The sequence below is a fragment of the Magnolia sinica genome, chromosome 15 (assembly GCF_029962835.1).
Source record: "Magnolia sinica isolate HGM2019 chromosome 15, MsV1, whole genome shotgun sequence".
Classification (NCBI taxonomy): domain Eukaryota; kingdom Viridiplantae; phylum Streptophyta; class Magnoliopsida; order Magnoliales; family Magnoliaceae; genus Magnolia; species Magnolia sinica.
The window spans coordinates 9,407,464-9,415,477 of record NC_080587.1 but is presented as its reverse complement, the minus strand read 5'-3'; the positions used below and the strand labels follow the sequence as shown (position 1 = coordinate 9,415,477).

Sequence of the window (8,014 nt, the reverse complement as noted above, 5' to 3'; positions counted from 1 at the left end):
TTTTAATCTTGATTCTTCATGGAGATATGCCAAACCTCTAGTGATCCCAACACATATCTTATGCCTTGTTGGCCGATCCAAATTCAGCTGACATTCTTCCGGGCCTATACATATCTAGAAAACAAAATCAGGCATACTTTTATGCACTTTATTCACACAGCATACACATCATGACACCAATGATAAAAGGTGGTGAAACAAATCATACCAAACAGAGCACAGGCAAGACTGTTATTTTCCATATACTCATATATGAGCAATGGCTGATAGCTTTACAAGATGCGGGTGTTGCAAAGCAGAAATCATGCCTATCTCATTCACAAACTCATGGTTCCCTTGCTTTGATTTAGAAGAAAGCTGCTTCATTGCAATTATGTACCATATGATAGTAGGCCCTGCATTAGGATAATAAAGTTCTCTAAATGACCTTGATGGGGAAAAGAACTGAATAAATCAACATTTATTTATTTTTGTATATTTGCATATGTCCTTATTCTGTCACGATTTGGTTTGTTTTTACAACTAATTGATGACATTACCTTCTCAATTAGGCATAAATCTATGTTTGTGTGTAGGTCAAGGGCATTGAGTACAAAGTATAACTATCTATTTTGAAGATAGTGTTTTGATTGATTCAGTTCCGTTTTTCATCGCGGCTTGTTCCTTTACAACTATTGTAGAATAAGCTTATTTTACATCTACGTGTGGGACCCATATGCACTCCCTCTTCTTTTTTCTTTTTCTTTTTCTTTTTTTCTTTTTTTTTCAGTTGTTGTTAGTTGGAGGGAGTAGGAAAGAAGAATCAAATTTTCTTCATTTTTTGGTAAGTCTTTTTCCTTTCAAAATCTTTATCATAAAAAAACATCGTGATATTTAACAATTAATCAGTATAATTTTGAGAAAAATATTATGAATTGGTATGTTTGAGTGTTTTGCCTTTGTGGTGGATGGACGCATTCTATCCCAATGCGATTCAGATTGTGGGACACTCGAGTTCTATCCCAATGTGCATCAGGTGGTAGGGCACTTGATGTTTCTTTGCATGTCCAATACCGAGTTTTGGGTCAGCTTGATTTTTGTCCTCCAAAAGGAAAATGAGGGGGACACACATGATGGACAGTGGAACCTTGCACGGATCATGATGGGCTCCACACTTATTGTAGAATAAGCTTATTCTACAAATGTCACTGAGGAATCTGCCTAGTTGTAGAATAAGCTTATTCTAAAAAGGTTGTAGAGAAACATTATCATGCATGAAAATATCTTTCAAAATTTCTTTTGTAGGATGCTTCTATTGATCAGTCGGAGGCCTTCAATAGGGTTGTTTCTTCTGTTTGCATTTTGCTAACCAAAGATGAGGTAAGGATTTATTTCATTTTATCTTATTTTATTTTATTTTTGTTTCCATTGATTTGCATGAAGTTCAGTTTGAGCAGCTCTATATCTGTTATCGATTTTGTGCAGCTTGTAATCACCATGCATGGATGCACTGCTGCTATATGTGATAAAGTGAATCAGTCACCAGAAGGTGCAATTCAGGCTGTCATTGAGTTCATTACAAGAAGGGGCAATGAGTTGAATGAAACTGATGTTTTAAGGTTCTGGCTGAGCATTGGCACATCATGTATTTTGTATAATTTCCTCTCTCTATGTTGGGATCTCTATGTTGGGCCCCAACAATACATCCAATGGTTGGGAATTAGGGACTGGTTCTAGGTCTATGGGGCTGTTAATTTGTCTCGGGAGGAATAGGTAAAAGAAACAGAAAATTGGATGGCTTTTATCATGTCTGGGGGCCTGTAGTAGAATGGGGAAAGAGGGAGAAGAAACAGGAGACTGGATATCCTGTTCACGGGGAAGCTGAACCCAAACTCCAATGGGGAACCGTATGCAGAAATAGGAAAGTTTATTACACCTGAATTAGGAACTCTTTGTAGCAAATCCAGAATTCAATTCCTAAGAAAATTCTTCTAATTGCAGATAAAACATAGAAGCTAGAATTCAGATATGAAAATATAGCAGTCATCAAGTCTGATGAGCATGTGGAACTGATCGACATTGCCAATCTGAAAATTGGTGTAAAGGTGCAAAAGTATCATATGCAATGTAGATCTGGAAACATCAATCTAAAGCACCCAAGGATTAGAACTCGCTCCTGACACAGGGATGAACGTGATGAGGTCGATCACCGTCTTCCTCAAGAGGACAACTACTCCGAATCCATGGAGCTTCTCTGGACTCCTCACAGAGACTTCTCGAATCCACGAGGAAAGAAAGCAAAAAATAGAAATAAATTCTAATAAATTCGAAATTGATTAATTAATTAATAAAAATGAGTTCGCAACCCTTTAAATAGGGGTGCCAAGCAATGAGAAAGAAATTAGAATCAAACTACAACTAAAACTCCTAGAATTCACAACTTACTATAAATAATAAATTTACTTTTTATAGTAAGTTTCGTATGTAGCTTAACCACATTATTCTCCTAATTATTCTAAGCACTTTTCATGTTGGACACAACTCCTAAAGCCCAACGGATGAAGAGTTATAATCAAACTAAAACTTACTATTTATAGTAAAAACGGAACTAAACATGGAATTTGATCGTCGATAGGATGGAATCTTGCAAATTCGGTGTGGGCAACCCCGTATAGCCAGGTTGGTTGGATAAAGTAGCTCGTCCTACCCCAAAATCATATATGGTACGTCGAGTAAATCATTCCGGTTTGCGAGATATGCTTGTTTATGGTTCTGATGGTCTTGATGATTTCTGCCTTTGATCAGGCCTTCTCTGATCCATCTTAGACATGAAAGTGTCTGCGGCCCACTCTACATCAGTCCCCTCCACTTCAAAAGAACTCGTCCTCGAGTTCTCGTGCTGCTTTGGTTCATGATACTCGGTCTGGTGCGCTATAACGACACCTAGATCAAAAGTTATGATCAATTTACACTCCACCTTCTTTTGGTCCAACCATGCTAGGAATGTATCTGTGACACTTTTTACATCAGACCCCTCTTTTTGGAAAAAACTCGTCCTCGAGTTACTCAAGGGACTTGGTTTATGATTCTGAGATAACTTTTAATGCCGATGTTTATTAGCCCTTTTCTTGTACTTGACATTAGGCTCTTTAGTTGACACAATATATGCACTCATGCTCTCCTTGACTTGGCTAGTATGGATCAATTCCTTCACTTCTGCCTTCAAAATCCCACATTCCTTCTGATAATGTGGATAATTAGGCAGACTTATCCCTGTGACAAGATCAATATGGTTTTGTATATCTCGTATGAGAGGCAATTTATTGGGGAGTTCATCGAGCACAATCTCCCTGAACTCTTGCAATACTGGCTTCAAATCCCCTGGGATGTTCACAGGTTCCATATATTCTTTCTTTTAAACTAATGGATATATATCTCTTGTTTTCTCAGATTGTTTAACAAAAACCTGTTCAGTTGTGAGATATTGTACAATCTCCTTGAACTCCTGCAACACTGGCTTCAAATCCCCTGGAATGTTCACAGGCTCCATATATTCTTTCTTTTCAACTAATGGATATATATCTCTTGTTTCATCAGATTGTTTAACAAAAGCTTGTTCAGTTGTGAGAGACTGTTCCTTAACTTTAGAAGTCGTGGGTCGGTCTCCGCTCTCATAAGGAGGAGGCCAATCTTTCTACCATCTTTAGTAAATTTAAATACGTTATCCTAACCTCGATGTGTAGCAATAACATCAATATTATTTTGTCTTGGTCGACTAAGGAACATATGACAAACTTCCATGTCGACTACGTCACAAAGTATTTGATCCTTATAATTTTTACCAATTGAAAACGAGACAGTACATTGTTCGGTTACCTCTGTTTTGTTGACCTCCTTGATCCATCCAATCGTGTATGGAGATGGATGCTTTTCTGTTTTCAGTTGTAGCTTTTCCACCATTATTTTTGACACGAGATTCTCATTGCTCCTAACATCGATTATTACATTACAGACCTTTTGGCTTACAGTGCACCTCGTTCGAAAGATGTTGTCTCGTTGTAATTTTATTTCTACCTTTGACATGTATAATGGCTTCCTCATGATCGAAGTGGTGGCCTGCGACTTACCATCATCGGATGGTGGTTTGCAGAAATCGGGGTTGTGTCGTATAACGACCATGGGTGGTTGAGCATTGCTTTGAGCTTGGGGTGGAATTAGTGCATCCGCAATACAGTTGAGAGTTGCATGCAGCCCTTGCATGGTCAACTGACTCTCTCAGTGGAAAGCTTTCATTCTTTTTAAAAGATAACGAATCCCTGGATCACCATCCACAGGATTTTAATTCATACCTTCGTTGTTTGTCATCGGCTCGAGGGGAATCCTCGCATTGATACCAATTGACGCAAAGATAAACGTGATGAGGTCGATCACTGTCTTCCTCAAGAGGACAACTACTCCAAATCCACGGAACTTCTTTGGACTCCTCATAGAGACTTCTCGAATCCACAAGGAAAGAAAGCAAAAACTAGAAATAAATTCTAATAAATTTGAAATTGATTAATTAATTAATAAAAATGAGTTCACAACCCTTTAAATAGAGGTGCCAAGCAATGAGAAAGAAATCAGAATCAAACTACAACTAAAACTCCTAGAATTCGCAACTTACTATAAATAGTAAATTTACTTTTTATAATAAGTTTTGTATGTGGCTTAACCACATTATTCTCCTAATTATTCTAAGCACTTTCATGTTAGACACAACTCCTAAAGCCCAACGGATGAAGAGTTATAATCGAACTAAAACTTACTATTTATAGTAAAAATGGAACTAAACATGGAATTTGACCATCAATAGGATGGAATCTCGCAAATTCGGCGTGGGAAACCTGGCATAGCTGGGTTGGTTGGCTAAAGTAGCTCGTCCTACCAAAATCATATATGGTACGTCGAGTAAATCATTCCGGTTTGCGAGATATGCATGTTTATGGTTCTGATGGTCTCGATGATTTCTGCCTCTGATCAGGCCTTCTCTGATTCATCTTAGACATGAAAGTGTCTGCGGCCCTCTCTACATCAGCTCTTGTACCAAAAATCGCAGCCGACGTGTAGATGCAGTAATCAGAAAAATAGATAAAGACTAGATGAGAATCTCATAGTCCACTAGTCAGAATGCAAGATAAACAACACTTACGAAGAAGATTTATGTTGTAGGAAACTAAAACATGGAACTCAAAATAAACATGGCATTGGTTGCATGGTTTTCTTGTGTATGATTCTTGAGCAGCATCAAACACATGTTCATTGGATGGCCAACCTTTTCTGTTTATTTTTATTTCATGACTCATGTGACCTCTGATTGGATTCGGAAATCTATCTTAAAAATGTAGGTAGTGGTCAAAGAAAACCTGGATTACTGGCACGCTATATGAGGGTGAGGTTTAACGATATAATTTTTTTCCTACCAATAATGATTTTTTATTATTTATTATTTATTTTATGATTACTAATTGAAGTATCTCTCTGTGTACCAATTTTCAAAATATACTTTAAACTGGTCAATCTGTTCCTTTATTAGAATTGAACTTTGCGTTTTTATTTATTTGATGCAACTAATTTGGCTTTTGGGACATTTTCTTTTTTCTTAGAATATTGTGGCACACTGCTATTGGAATGTTATGTAGGCATGTACCCATGGAGGCAAGGAGTGCCTATGGACAAATCACATTCAAAATGCATATTTATTGATGGTGCACACGTGTGACACAAAAAAGAAAAGAAACAGAGACAATTTGAAGTCTAACCCAAACAATTAAGCAAAGCACTTCCCATTTTCTGGAGAAAATGGGATTGAACAGTTTCATAAGTTTTAATATCTGTTCCCCACAAGGATTCTTTCTCACTATCTATTATAGCATAGTTGTACAACACCCTGTCTCTGTTCCATATCTTCTTTTTCTTTCTTTCTTTCTTTCTTTCTAATGTTGCTTACATTTGAAATTTACATGCTTCATCAATGCTGGTACAAACCCTCTCTGTGACAGGAAAAGGCACAACCAATTCTCCCAGTCTTATTATGCGAAAAAGGTTCCTGCATAATATACATTTATCAGGTCCATGTATCATTATATCCTTGATTATTGTTGTTGTGCACCAATTCATTGATGGGATTTCAGCAATTTTCTCAGAGCTCCTCTCTACCATGAGAAGAGAAAAAGGAAAAGGAAAAAAAAAAAAAGAAGCATCCATGTGGATATAAATTTAACAACATTTTAGTTAATCAATTAGAAAAGAGTAAAGAAACATATGCTTTATTTCTTTGAAGATAAATTTCTTTTTTCCTTTGACAAAACCATTTGTACTTGATACATGTGACAGCAAAATACAGACATCGACAAAACAGGATAGAGATACAACAGCTTCGAGAATCAAATAGAAGAATGATCACCTTTGGTTGTAGCTTTAAGATGTTAACTATTGTGAGTTTTGATAAGTTACACAAATTTACATTCTTGAAACAAACATTTCCAAACCCATCTAAACAGTACAGGCCATGAAACTACATTTGATTGCAGAATCGGAGAATACTCCATGGGCTTCACATAAATCTGAAGTGCACAAGCAGATGAACTGCAATTGAGAACCTGAATGGATACTAGTAAAAAAATCCAGCCATTTGCAGATGATGCTGGCTTGTCATAGCTTCCACAATTTCCGAGCTTCCATCGTTTTGACAGGTTCATTTGCCATTGCTGCAAAGTTCTCTGTCCCACTTTCAAGCTCTACAGTATGTCTGCTGATCCTTTGGTAGGAAAATACAAGGAATGAAATCTATATAATGGGTAGAGTAACAAAGAGGCTTTGCTCAATCAAAGATATTCTAGAAATATGTTTCTATTAAGTAGCTTAGAAATATTTAAACAACTCATAATCTCTGATTTACTCTCAACTTGTGAAAGAGAAGAATCAAATAATCCTTTGACCTAAGGCTATGAATATTATCATCGGGTCTTAAGTACAAGTGGGGCCAATGGTTTCCTGATCCAGAGTCTAATAGGCCCATAGTGGATAGGCCATGTCAAAAAAAAATCTCCCCCACGAGAGCTAATTCCTCCTTTGATGATCATCACATATACGTGGTTTTAAGAAAATACAAAAACAGTTCACATTCAATTCAGAAATGCCAATGATTGCATGCATGACTAGGACCTTCCAATGAAGGAGACGTTGAGCATGGTTTATACATGATTGACTATCATATCAATGGTATGGGATTGCCAAAACATGGACAACTGACCAAAACACCATTATTTGATATCTTGTCTGTTTTTAACACTGATATTTGTGACCATTTCTAAGTTTTGTAGCGTATCGATAACTGTAAAAAAATATTTCATAGTATTAAAACTAGTCGGTTCAATTTGTTATGGAAAAAAAAAAAACTGGTTGGTTAAATTATTGAATGTTGTCTATTGAATAGCCCATCTAGCCATTGATAACTTTGTTATATTGTTTCAACCTTGTAATTAATGGCTTATTTTTTAATTCGTTTATTCTATCTTTGTTGAATGCTACTTTTTGACTTTTTTTTCTTTTTCCTTGTGTGTAGGATTTTAATCAATCGTGCCTAAATTTAGGCCTACAAGCACTTCAGCCTTTTGACGCCACTCGTGCTAGGAGTAGACCATTTAGAGGATTTTTTATTTTTAAAATTTAAGACCATTTTCAATTTCTTGTAATAAATATTATATATATATTATTGTGAAGTAATATAAATTTTGTTTAATATTCAGTTTAAATTGTATTGCAAAATTTTTTATGTTTCAAATTTTAAAAAAATATAAGTTTCAATTGAATTATATATAATAATAATAATAATTACTAGCCTGCGTTGGGGCCTATGAAATCTGTACAAAGATTTTTACCGGCGCTTGTATAGACCTTTGTCAGCGATTTTGTGACTTTTACCAATGCTTCTGTCAGAAATACCAGCACCCACTAGAAGCGCCGGTGAATTTAAAGTGGGCGCCGCAAAAGT

At 36.2% G+C, this 8,014-nt stretch overlaps 1 long non-coding RNA gene across 1 annotated transcript; it reads left to right on the top strand.

The window, feature by feature from the left end:
• Positions 1–5,061: 5,061 nt before the first annotated feature.
• On the top strand, positions 5,062–7,775 carry LOC131227338 (uncharacterized). Its single transcript, XR_009162213.1, has 2 exons — positions 5,062–5,410; positions 7,586–7,775. It is a non-coding gene; the product is annotated as an uncharacterized LOC131227338 (long non-coding RNA).
• Positions 7,776–8,014: the final 239 nt, after the last annotated feature.